This window comes from Varroa destructor, unplaced genomic scaffold (assembly GCF_002443255.2).
Source record: "Varroa destructor unplaced genomic scaffold, Vdes_3.0 BEIS01000002.1, whole genome shotgun sequence".
In the NCBI taxonomy this organism is placed as follows: Eukaryota; Metazoa; Arthropoda; class Arachnida; order Mesostigmata; family Varroidae; genus Varroa; species Varroa destructor.
In genome coordinates, this window is record NW_019211455.1 from 48300078 (window position 1) to 48312145 (window position 12068).

The window sequence follows — 12068 nt, forward strand, 5'->3', positions numbered from 1 at the left end:
AAACAAGGCTTTGAAAATAGCCAAAAGCACTTTTAAGTTGACGACCACTACCGAGTGAAATGCTTGATGGTGAAGGCTGTTAAGAAGATCTGACACGACACCTCATTATGCTTGAACGAGCCATAACATTTCGATTTATGTTAAATAACTTCAGCATATAACTTAGTCCTTTCGAGCGTGCGACGTTAATCGCGTGCCTTTAGTTATAGATGAGTACTGATCACTTGTCCACGGCCAGGACCGATCCCAATTATTTTCGAGCCGATATAAAGCATATAGTTGTTCATAGAAACCAAGTTTTTTGTTGTCTTTTTAATAAGCTCCTAGTATTCATTTGTATCTATCTAAAAAAAAAGGCGGTTAGGTATCCTTCATGACAAGAAGTATGATAACACAAGTTTTTATGCTATAAAATTTAAGTGGAATGAAATGAGCCTAGGGACATCTAAGACCGTAAATTAGCAATTTACATATAGACGCCATAAATTTAAGACCCGATTGAAATAACTAAACCTATACGAAACTGTAGCCGCTCATATCGCATAAAATGATTAAAATTCAACACATGATGGATAAGAAATAAAATTTCGATAACAAATAATAGACAGTCAGAATATAGGAGCTTGTTTGTTTATTTATTTAGTGTTTTTTTTATATATATTTCGTCATCTTTATATAGCAATCGTCAAAACGGACGCGTCGTGTTTTCCGTATGTTCGCTATTCCTTTGTAACGGTATTTGCATTTAAATGCAACATTTATATGATGCGGGGCATCCCGAATCGTAAAACACGCTACGATATCCTGGTGGGCATCTAAAATGACGAAAGTACATTTTTAAAATGTGTTAAACATCGCAAATTACCAGGTTGCTAATAGGATTTATTGGAAATGGAATATATTTTACATGTATTTTGTCATTCTACATAGTTTTAGCTTCATTTTAGAAACAAAAAAAAAAAACATTTTAGGCTAGTGTCGACTTGACTTAAGTCGGTTAAGGCCGTAAACTCTCCAATTCTAGAAACGAGATATCTGGCTAATTCGCTCTATAAACCGTCTTATAATTAGTTACGGGGTCTAACGTCATTTTTCGTTTTTCGATTAACAAGGTAATTTAATGAAGCTTAATATTTTTAGTACTACCTACATGATGGTCCTCATTCGCTAATAAATCACACTACGGCTGCAAGAATATTCAACACTAACATTTTTATAAAAAAAAAATTTAGACCTTAGTATAAATTTTGCAACAAACACTCATTGGTGATCTTTTCTAAGGGATGTCTATGGCCAAATACGAACGCGTGTTAGAAAACAGTCAGGAAAAAAAAAACACAATCTTATATTTATTACTACTGGATGGCGTTGAGTGGAGGAAGTAGAATGTTAGAACATTATGTATAGCTTATTGTTAGTTTGTCCTAATATCAGTTCGGCATGCTATTGTGCACTTTTCTCCCTCTTAATTAAAACTTAAGGCATTCAGGGCAAAAACTGTGACAATACCTGACACGACAGATGGCTGGACGTTTTCCGAGTCGTTGGGCCTGACAACTGATGGCCAAGGCACCTAAGCAAGCAGAAAAAGAAGAGAGATAAAGAACGAATCGCTAAAGCAGCGTAAATACATACACCTACAACACATTGTATTAATCGGGTTCTCGGAGCTATGGCGCTACAAAATGGGTAAAACAGTTGCAACGTGAGCGAGCACCTATTGCAGTTAGTAGTTATTGTCCCTATTTCAAGAACTACAGCTTCAAACAAATCTAAACATAACTCGGGTCCGATTGATAGGAAGCTACATTTACCGGTTGCGAAAGTCGCGATAAGTACAAAGATGAACATGAATACGTTGACCTTCATTTTGATTCTGCTCAACCGTTTCGTGTTCCTCTGTCTTTCTGTTACGGTAGTGAAAAAAGACTATCTATCGACTCTCGGTAACTATCAACTTGATTGACTGCGAGGCTCTACGATGAGCGGTGTTTGTCGATTTAACAAGTTTCCGTGGGCTTATAAAGTCCGAGCCGTCATCCATTTGCATAATTTATGTTTTATAATTTCGAACGAAATTTGCAATCAGGACGGATTATAAACTACTTAACTGCGAAACGTTTTCTGGTTACTAACTCTCCGTTGACTGGCCTTGCTAAGCCACTCGTAAAGCCCCCTGTGGCAAAGCGATAGAGTGGAATGTGTCTAGTGTGCGATAGAATTATACACACACGTACATTATCGATTAGAGACGGAGAAGTGATATTGTCACGGAGATTTCGTATGGTAAAATAGCGTGGCCTGATTTATACCGAATTAATGCTAGCTTCCTGTAAATAATTTAATAAGATAAACTGTAGATTTGACAAAGGTTTAAAAAAGAACAAAATCATTGCGTTAAGCTATCGATTTTGCGTTCTTGTTTACACACACATGTTTTGCGCGATTCGTTCTCTAGGCTATAGATTTGTACTGGCGCGTTTTGAATGCTGACTAGAACACGTTTGAATCGGGTCTACAAAGACGGATATTCCAATAACAACGGTAATAACTACCTCCTTTATTTGGGTTGGAATATAGCCGTGGCTTGGTTGTCATTCGTATGTCCGCCATGGTATAAATCAACGGAACAGTACGTAAGTATGCTAGTACAGAGACAACGATTTGGAGAGTAAGAGGCATCCCGCCTGTATTATGTACGTGCCAATATTTGCGGAATAAAAGTTACGTTTGTGTAAACTTGTTTGCGTTGCATCGAGGCTTACGTAGCATGAGTAGACAATGGGTATATCTTTGTTGATAAGAGCCGATTACGGTATCGACTGAAAGAATCGTGCTTTGTCAGAGTGACCTTCATCTTACGCCTAGACTCATACCTAAGACGTGGTACTCCCAGCTGATTCCCTCTTAGCACTCTGCGTGTGGAAGCGCTAAAAATTCGATCGCAAAGAAACGGCTGATTAATGTGCAGAGATTCGTAATTATAATATTATATATAATAATTACGAACATAAGATAATAATATAAATAATAAACAGTAATCTTAGCTATTGGGAAATAGAAACGTACCGAAAAGTTTTTATGTAACTGTTTTGAAAAACAACTTGAATTTTTGATGCCAAGTAATTGAGCTTCAATTTACTGATCTCGTTTTTAGCCGTTTACAGTTACAGGGCCAGTTCTTGTGAGGTATTAATAATAGCTTTTATCACTTCCAAAATTACTTACAAAATACCAAGTAACGGTCTTGATCACATACGTGAAATATAACCAAATAAGATTATCGACTAACGAACGTATGGTTAGATTGATGCTAAATATCTATTCACGTACGATCTTGCAGCTGTTGGGCCTGTAGGCTCTTTTCAATCATCAATTGCGACCGAAAGGCAGGTTGACTAAACGTCCAACGTTTTACTATACAGACTGCTTGCTTCGTAACAAAGAAAAAGAACCACCGATTTATTTTCTACGCGTATAACAGACGAAGGAGATACACTCGTATGTAAGAAGGAGTACTTTTCTTCTTTTTTCCCCATAGTTGTTCTTCTACCAATGGGCGTTGCAAAAATCAGCTGACTATTCATGCATTACTGGCCGAAAAACATACATCGTGCCTTCTCTGCTTATTCAAAAAATTATTTACTAGAACCAAATACGAATTCATCGCATATCTTCACTATTTGGATAGGGGAAAATTCGACCACAGCCAAAATCAAACTCACAGCTACACGTACCTATGACATTGTCGTATCTGGCCAGGATTTCATATTTATGCGAACAAATCTACTGCTTCAAAACCAATAGTAATGGATATCTTGATGAGTTTTATTCTCGAACTGCTGTTTTTCAGTGGATCTTCTGATGCCAAGAAGAGCAGAACGAAGTGGACAAGGCTCGTACGGAACGAGATACGGCACTTGGAGGAAGTATATAAGATCTACGCTCTATTCGGCGATACCACTTGTGCTTCCGATCGATGTATGGCTTCCAGTAAAAAGGCATGCGAAATAAGGGATGCAAAGAACCGCCAATAGGTAACGGCGGGAGCTTTTGTTGGGGTCGTGATTGGGTCAGTTTGATAGTAGTCATTCCCGTGTTTGGTTAATATGCCGCTGGAAAAGGCTTCAGCGTCGTGAAGGTCCTATAATGCGATAGTCCTAGAGAATCTGTTCGTGTTTCTTCGAATTATGCTGACTGGTATTTGATGTTTTTGTATTTCTGTTTACTTGTCACACGTCTGTGAGGTCCTCACATTGATGCCATTCGCATGTGTTATCTTTCTAAGCTGACTAACAACGATCTTATCTAGGTGGTTCGCGTCTTTTGACCGGCGTTATGGGCACTTTCTGTCAGGCAGATTACACTGTTGAAAGGTAGTATTTCTCAAAGCTCGTGGATGATGATTATATTTCTAAAGAAAGAAATACATGTTTTGTGTGGGAATACATGTGGAAGACTGCTTTAGTGATATGATCTATATAGGGATTGGGTTTTTAGAATAGGGTCTACAAAATTTGTTCTGGCTTCTCGGAGTTTATGCTAATAAGTACACCTTCAGCTGCACTTCGACTACAAATACACGATGTACTCTACGCTTCAATTTTTTTTTATGTTACTATCAAATGGTCGCTTCTTAAGCGGTTGTTCTGGTATCTAACCCAGCTACAAAAGACTTTCTTTTCGATTTCTGCCACGATACTCGACTACATCGAAAAGTTAAACATTTTATCAACTTACACATATAACGGTTGTATTGAAGTATATTTTATAAAAAATGATACCTCTTCTAGTATAAAATTTACGTGGTATTAAACAGTATATGCGTATGCACACCCGTTTTTAGTTGAATAAAATTGTTAATATTACACTAGCATTAACGCGTGAAATTAAGGACGCGGTTGATTTGATCCTGATGGAAGGCCACGACAAACGAGGTCAAATGCTGCTTCATCCACTGCGAGGTGGTTGGATTTGTCATATGCATTCATAGTCGCCGTAACCGAACATCCACTTCCAATTCATCGCTTTCAAGATTTATCAAGGGTCCCTTGAGACTAGTCCTCCGGACTCGGAGTCGAATTCAAGTTCAACTTAGTTGCTAGTCAACTTAGATCAACTTCCGAGCACAAGTTACGGATGCCACATCAATGTATTCACGCATTAGCACGAACCGGACGTATTGATTACTGTGTGACTTTTCAAATCGGTAATCAGAATTTTTTCTCGTTAATACGTTCGAGACGACCCACGTGGTCCCGCGGATAGGATAGTCTGAAATGTATTAAACGTATTATATTGTTAAGTCCAAGCATCAGTGTATCACACACAATTTAAACAGTTCAATCAAGCAGCATAAAAACCAATACATGTCTGAAAATTTATTAAATAAAAACTTACCTTTGCAAAATTTAACGTGTACTAATGCTTAAATAATGACTACCCATACAGTTTAGTTTTTTTTTATCCGTGCGATACGAATACGATCGAACCTGTTACCAGGTCGGCGGCGTTTAAAGCGTTAACAGGAGCCAAACTGTAGAAAACTTTCTGTTACTCAGCGTCTATTACAGATATGACAAAGATTACTAACCTGATAAAAAGAGACTATCCATTGTGCGCCTTTGGTCTAGTCGGCCACCGCATCGGCGACCGATAGGCATTGTCGACTGCCGTTTGGCAATAGCTTTGCGTAATTTACGGAGCAGTATTTACACGTCAAGTGGCAAATCGTTCCGTTCCAATATGTTAATGAAACGAGGCAAGCATAACAAGTTTTACTAGCATGAACTTGCACGTGTACATCTTTGTTCACGGACGCATTGTGACAAATTTTTGAAGAACTTAACTATCTTGCCTAAAGTGGCCAGTATTGTCCGTTTGCATCTGATTATAACTTTCATAGCCAATAAAATTACCAGCAAACGAGTCGACATTCCGGCAGCGTTGATTTTTCAAATGCCGAGAAATAGCAAGTGATGCTATTGGGGAAAGTTTCAATTGAAAAGTGTCTAATGTTATTTTTGAATAGCTTTTCCCGACAGCTAAAGTTACTACTATTTCTTCTCAAAAACGCGCGCGTCAAACAGCACTTGGCGGACAGGAAAAGGAGTTAGAAAGACCGTAAAACGCTGAGTTAACTCGTCGCAGAATCAACTCATGGCCTGAGTTGCTAAGATATAGGCCACTAGTTACAGCTGTCCATCGAATTTTCACCAACGATTCTGCGTTAACTAAAGAGGTTGGTCGAATGTCGTTTATCCAGTCGAGAAGTTTGCCTGATTTTTAGGGTATGTATGAAATGTGAAGAAAATATTTGAACAGAGAGTTTGGCTATTTACGGCGATACACTGATTTTTGTTATTGAAAGAATACGACTGAGTGCTAAAAATCAACGATTAGTCATTAAGTCTCTGTTCTCACTGAACGGTGGTAGAATCTGTCGAAGATTGATGGAAACACTCGGGAATAGAGAGATTAGAAGCCACTATACTTTTTAGAACCGTCAATTGACAAACGGCGGGTAATCATGGAGGTTTGTACGCGGTCTAATGAAGTCTATCCTAGAGACAAATCCCGCAACACTCAATAGAGAAAACAACCTTTTTTGAAAGATAGAAGGGCAACTGATGTCGATGGCAGGTCCGAACGGATTGCCGTTATTTCTATGTAGCGTTATTAGCCTTTGCTGAACCACCCAAAATAGGGAAATTATTCGGGTAAAACTGCTGTCTATAAGATTATAATCCTATAAGATTTATAATCAAGCGTATTTTTCGGTTTTAAATTTATTTTCAATAACGTCATTCGAATCTTATTGCACTCTGCATGATATATGCACTTTGTCGATCTAGATAAATATAGACCAAAGTAGGACCAAATATAGAATAGGCCAAAACGTCGACCTGATACTTTATTTTGCGTTTAGATTTATAAGCTATATATAGTTTACATTAAGTATTTTCATTTATAGAACATATCGTCCGGTATGTAGTTAACATTATTTAATGGACTCCCTCCCTAATAATTATTCGCTTTTTACCAAACAAAACAATTAAAAGCGATCTAAAATTTGCATAAAATCTTACAATTATGGGATCTATAAAAAAAGAAATAGCCGGTTTAGGCAAAGGGTCCACTCGATGTCCTCGATCTCAGCATCTGATAAGTGTGCTTTGCATCCTCTTTCCTATTATATTTGAGCCAGTTTTGCCATATAATGGCAATGATAGTTCCTATAGTCTAACGTAACCACCATTATTGTTCATACTCTTAGGCTACGGCACGCGCAGGTAAACGTTATTAATCATATATATGTACACTCCACACATAGGCACTAAGTACAAAAGATGACCCTCTTTTGCTCAGAAGTTAACCTATCACCTAGGACAGGTTTGTGGTGGCTTCAAATAGTGTTTTTTTACATGAATTTAGCATTCTATTGTAGGAATACTTAAAGAGAATAAACAGCAAGCTCTACTCAAGTTGAACCGTTACCCAAATGACATGGGGAGTTTTTTTTCTATGCTCGCAGCTACTCCAAAGCACAAAGCCGACCCGGCTACTGGAGCACCATATCTGTCCTGGGAGCTAAGTTTTGATAGTGGTTGAACTGTGGCGAGATCGTTACCCAGGCCAAGAACAGAAACTCAGCTTCTAAGCGGCCGTGGACTGGGTACATCAAGTGCCGTCACGCGAACGCTGTGCTTACCTACAGCAAACCACAAGCACATCCCATCGATCCGGAAAGTTGTCGAAGTGTAGCACTTCTCGAAGCCAGCTGTTCCTAAAAGTGCGACAGCTAATTAAGTGAGACTTCATCTTTCCGTGTTTTTCCGCTATGGGAAATCGTGGGCAGCTACACAGTCACTTTGATAGGTCATTTTCGGATAACTCGAAGAATATGGCTTTTGTTACCCGATTACAGAGTGGATACTGGGTTGCCAAAGGAATACACGCACCCTTCGCAGCGGCTGTGTCCACATTGGCACTGGAACATCCGAGGTCTGGTAAACCCACACTTGGCACACGACATTACACATTTATCCTCGATGAGCTTGACGTCGAACGCGCCAAAGCTAAATGTGAAACCTGCGAATTCCATTGCCGGTTCGATGGAGTGAACAACGAAACTCGCAGGAACAGCGTATCCCTAAATCCTTTTTGCGAAGTACGCGAGGAGGACGATATAAAGGTTCGAGCCGTTTAATCAGAGGAAGCTTAGTCTCCAACCGTGTCTTGATTCTGACCCAGCGTCTAAAATAGTCAAGCCATCTAAGGGGCTCTTCCAACTTGAAACTCACAGATGCTGCTTCAAGATGTCTTGGCCAACGCAGTGTATAGTGCAATATACTCTCTGGGGGAAATCTGTTCAGACGGATGGACGCTTACCCAAGCAATACATCAAACATGTGCTCAAAGGCGTTCTATACTTTAAGGCAAAGAGAGGTCATACTAACACGCTAAATACAACGCTTGATGCTAAAGTAATAGGAGGATCATGAAGGTATCTAATTTGCAGGAATCAATAACGAAGATAGTTTGAGGCGCATGGTGTAACGTAGACATTGTTGACTTGTATATCGTTCTGGAAAAAAATGTAGCATTGCGATTAATCAAATGTACATAATAATATGCCGCTATTAGCTCTATACGAAGAATAGTACGCTGCGGGTAGACAACTGATGTACACCAGGAAGAGAAGCTATATTTGAATATATCTAATAAATACGTGTAAGTAAGTTGGACGATTTTCGAAATGTCTATCGCAGAATTAGCTCGTGCAGTTCTGGCACTCTTACTGTTACTGTCACATGGATTTTCGCAGCGTTCATACGATCTCTGCACCAAACAATGCAAAGCTATCGTCCTTACGGAATGCCATGTAAGTTGAAAACGTAGTCATGCCACTTTTATTTTGACAGGATATATCGAACATTATGTTTAGCATGGTACGACAGGAAGCCTCTGGTCAATAGAGCTAGGAAGGTTGTAATTAACTCTATTCTTGTACTGTTGTAAGCTTCTCGAAGCTGGCGAAAACGTCGCGTTCGATAGCAATGAGCGTGCCGGCTATGCATTCAGCCAAAACGAATTTAAACACGTTAGACTATACTGTGCTTTCAAGTGCATGTGTGCCTAAACCAACCTGGCTAGGATCACCCAAGTGGCCCTTACGGCAGCTTATGCATTTAGTAATTGGCCGAGTTCACACGACTTTCTTGAAAAGGTATACACATATAGATTCAATATGTTAAGTGATGACCCCTATCGTTACAAAACGACTACTCACTTTGAAACTCTCAAAAAACTTAAGTTACCTGGTCTGGTCGTGCCGATTATATTGCCGTTGAGCACTTGTGGCCGGTCAGAACAACTCTTTTTTTAAATCGTAGATTTATGCTGCCGAGATGCTTTGTGATGGTGCATTAGTAGCGTATTTGCTTAATTTATATGTGCGTGGTAATATAGAGCGGATATCGGATGTAAATACGCTGAAACAATTCTTAATGACGGTACTCGGCGTAATTTTTTCACATATATAATTATTTATCTACTATAATGCCGAAACTTGGGCTTTTTTTTTAGTGAATTAGTTATAATTGGGCAATGTTAGTTGATTCACCGGCAGATGTGCAACGGGAGGGGCTATTCGCTTTAAAAGTACTACTTTTATAATTATCATCTTCTTATTCTTCGTAGCAATTTATTTTATCTTTTTCCTTCTTCTTTTTTTTGTCCGTAAAATAAATCTATAAAATATAGGCTACCCGTTCCTAGATCTGTTAGACGAAAATTCGACTAGCTCGTACCTTATTAACTTCTGGAGCCCGAAAACATTATTGACCTTTGATACTCTGACCGTAGACGTGTGGAATTATTGGTCTTTCATTTCACTGAATCAATCAGTCGACCACTATTATCAAAGGCGACCTGTTTGATTTGTGAGACCGCATTTCTTTCGACTAATTAGACATGATGACAAAAACCACTAACGTCTAGCATCATCATTCACTTTCAGTGAGCCGCCAAATTTCCGATACGGCCAGTACGTTCAGCCTTATGATTCTCTGTCTGTAAACACTAGTTTCATTCATCTCCCAAATTTTGTCACACATCGTCGAATTTAGCTCTTGTAAGTATGTCAATGGTAACTAGAGATAAAGGTTGTCGTAGGCCATATAGCGTTCTGAGCAAACATAATACGACGCTCGATGGGTGTCGGTAAATTATAAACGAATCGTTTTCTCTAGCCAAATGAACGCCCCGACTACCAACAAATGTCGATGGCTATTTACCGTATCAGTTACTGAAAACCCAACAGAAGCTTGCACTGAGTCTGCTGGTGCAAAACGGTCGACTGATAGAAAAACAAAGAAATCGAAATGATGCAGTGTGCTTCGCGTCAACCAGCTTACGTGTTTTAATCATTTTCGCCGTTAACGGTTTTCTCGTTAAAAAAACGAGAAAATAGATACTGTGGACTCGCTTCATTGGTTTCGAAATCGCACTCCAGATATATACTCGGATTCAAACTACCTTTGCCTGTATTCGGAATAAAAAATTTATACCTAAATATATTGTAGCTAAGTCTGAAATACGGATAAGGGCCTGTGTCAGAGGGGTGGTCAGAGGCGTGCGTAATGTTAGGATTGTATAAAGAAACGTGGTAGTTAGATCTATGTTGTACTGGTACCTAACATACTTCGCAATTTAATCCATTAATAATAATTAATAGTAACTTAATATAGTAATAAGTAGTTTAAGCAATAACCGTGTGTAGATAATGTATGGCTACAAAACGGTTTTAACTGGCTTACTGCGTGTCATTGGCAGTATCGCATGGATAGCGTTAAACAGTGTCGGACAATAATAGTCGATGTTTCGTACCTATTTGCATTCGCTTTTATGCAATGGCGCATCAAAAATAATTAGATAAGATTACGCACTCGACGCTTGCCGTCTGGCGTCCTGTGCTCGCCCCAGGAGCACACGATGCCGCCCCTGGATAAGTGAAATTGCTATGACTTAAAGCCATTTCCTAGCCTGACCGCGATAACTTTCATAACCAGGTAGTTGTCAGTGTATTATTTGGTATAGCGCATTACAGGAGAGCAAAGGCTCAAATTTACGTCTCACATATAAAAAAGGCTACACCGTGTAGCTCTATAACTGCGTTGCTATGATCAGTACGAACATGCAGCCGCTGGTAATTCAAATTTCAACGTTGGTAAATAATTATGATGGCATATGGTTATCATCCCGCTTCATTAGGTTGTTAAAGGAGCTCTAGACAAATCCGACAAGCCCGAAAAAATGATTCGAAGGATAAACACTCGCGGAGTTTTGGGATTACTTTTTACGACCGATCATGATTTTAATGGTTACTTTTAAGGCAACAATTTGCAGTTTTGTAATGAGATAAACTTTTTTTGTCCTTCGAACACGAATATGCACACTCTTTGTTCCGAACCACATACTTTTGCACCACAAATTTAGTGACTTTATAATATACTTTAGCCTTAATAACAAGCTGAGGTGTGATCTGAGTTCAGTTTATATTAATTTTTACGAAAATTATAATTTTATTGAGTATTACACATATTATTATTACTGTTATATACTATACGCGGCCTCGTCATTAATATTGTTGTGTAAGCATTTCGACTGCCATAATATATATGTTATTTTTAAGATTACATTTGTCAGACCGCAGCTTTCTATATCAGGTTGGTAAAAGGCAGAATTGCTTTATTCCTTTTAATTTGAAGCGAAATCGAACCCGAAGGTTGAAGCTCAGCTTTAATGGCCAGTTTTTGAAGTTAGCTTCATAGAGCGTAGAACATCCAGACACTTTATAGTGCGGGCGTGTCAAGATTCGTGTTGATTTGAGGTAATGAAGTTTTTCGTGTGTGGAGTGTGAAGTAGATGAAGAAGCCACCTTGGAGGATAACTGAGGGTCAACTCAAAACACATCAGGATGATTTGTGTCGTAAAAGCATCACGATATAACATTTTCAATGAGTTTCATCAACGTCATCTTTTAATGTCATCATTGGTATATATTT

The 12068-nt window shown here is 38.8% G+C and overlaps 1 long non-coding RNA gene across 3 annotated transcripts; it reads right to left on the reverse strand.

Moving 5' to 3' along the window:
* Window positions 1-614: 614 nt before the first annotated feature.
* LOC111244701 (uncharacterized) lies at window positions 615-9827 on the reverse strand. Of its 3 annotated transcripts, XR_015321200.1 has the most exons (5): window positions 9813-9827; window positions 5594-8587; window positions 1815-5274; window positions 1510-1573; window positions 615-815 (listed from the first exon to the last, which is right to left on the reverse strand). It is a non-coding gene; the product is annotated as an uncharacterized LOC111244701 (long non-coding RNA). The 3 variants fall into 3 exon arrangements; XR_015321201.1 differs by lacking the exons at window positions 5594-8587; window positions 9813-9827 and adding an exon at window positions 5401-5415; XR_002671021.2 differs by lacking the exons at window positions 5594-8587; window positions 9813-9827 and having other exon boundaries at window positions 1815-2008.
* Between the last annotated feature and the right edge of the window lie 2241 nt (window positions 9828-12068).